This window comes from Cyprinodon variegatus, unplaced genomic scaffold (assembly GCF_000732505.1).
Source record: "Cyprinodon variegatus isolate N-32 unplaced genomic scaffold, C_variegatus-1.0 Scaffold1021, whole genome shotgun sequence".
NCBI classification, from domain to species: Eukaryota; Metazoa; Chordata; class Actinopteri; order Cyprinodontiformes; family Cyprinodontidae; genus Cyprinodon; species Cyprinodon variegatus.
Genome location: NW_015151474.1, coordinates 240,096 through 241,852, shown reverse-complemented (window position 1 = coordinate 241,852; position 1,757 = coordinate 240,096).

Genomic DNA, 1,757 nt, shown 5'->3' with positions numbered 1-1,757 from the left:
GGTATTGCCTTTGTAGTCCAACCCTCCCCTCCAGGTCACCTGATAAGGTCCACCATTTTGTGATTCACACTCCCTGCTAGTTTTTTCAGCTTGTTGCTCCCCCTCTTTTGAAAGCATGGTGGGGGTCGGCCATTTTGCTTAGTACTCCAGGACCTAGGACCCCCGCCCCTTGTGCTAGGTCAGATGAATAAATGGTTGTCACGATGCTGGATTGTACAAATAAAGACATCATTATTTTAACCTTCAGTCGTTTTTTTTTTTTTTTTAGCGAGTGGTTCATCACTCGGGCCAGATCCACCCTTCTTTTGGTGACATTTGAATAAACGCAGACAATATTTCTTTGGTTGACAATAAATAGCTCTCCTGATAGCCTAGCTTAAGTCACTAAATGGTGAGAATAACTGATTTTAACAGATGGTCCAGAAGCCACACATCCTGTCAATGTAGCAAGAAACAGACCCCATGATGCTTCTCTGCAGTCACAATAATTAATTAGGTGACACAAGAAAGAGAGAATTTAAACTAAATGCTAATTAGTTGGAGTCCTATCAGGCTTTATTGACCTGTGAGACTCCAGAAGCAGCTGATATGTGCCGGCAGTCAAAGCGCAGGTGGCACAGAGGCCCAGGACACACTGGAGGGACTGTGTTTCTCTGCTGGCCTGGGAGCGCCTTGGGATTCCCCTGTAGGAGCTGGCCCAAGTGGCTGGGGAGAGGGATGTCTGGGTCTCCCTACTGAAGCTGGTTCCCCCGCAACCCGACCACGGATAAGAGGAAGAAGATGGATGGATGGATGGATAACTAGTCGTTTGATCTGGACAGCTAAATCAGCTCCAAGGTTGCTTCATGTGGTCATCAACACCAGATCTGTGTTCTGACCTCTTATAGTCATCCTCATACTTCTGTATATTAAAGGAAACATCTGGGTTATAGTTCTGTCAGAAGAGCAGCTAGCTTTGTGTGGCCAAAGATCTTGCTAAACGGTTGATTACCCTGTTCTCATAGTTCCTGGGCTCTACCTAGAAGTTGCTTGTTCCTGACTCCATCATAGACCAGAACGCAACCCTGTTTCCTTCCCCTCTTTGTTAACTGACATAACAAAGTCATAATAAATTAATCCAATATAAACAATTGTTTAGTTGCGTTTTTCTACCTCCCTGTTCTTTAGCAACCAAATTCAGAAATGTGACACCACACCATTTTAATATCCTCTGTAAATAAAAAGATGACTTTATTAAATGAATTATACAGTCTCCGAATTTGACAACAACACATCCTGATACATTTGAGTAAAAACCCTCAACTACTGAATAAATTCTACAAACTTATATTCAGGCTATTCTATGTCATTGGACAAATAATTGCGAGATAGATTAAGATTTATCAGTCATGGCAAAAGCAAATGATAAATCATGACAGTGAAATCTCCTTTTAAAGGAAAAGTCCGGTCAGTAAGGAATAATCAATGGATCATTATTTATACCTAAAACTAATACATTCGCAGTGATTTAATGAATTTAGAGTTAATCAGTAAAAAACTAAAAACAAACATTTTTGTCACAACCAATGAGTCTGTCAGCGGCCATTTTTGCACAAACATAGTAACCCCTCCCTCCTGCCATCTTCAGGCAGTGACGTCACGGTGCGGTAAGCCTAGCGCCATTCTCCCCGCTTTACAAGCAAAATCAGTGGGAACTACTAGACACATCTGCAATCAACAAACATTAATTGAAGGTTTGGATTGCCAACTTGGAGAGG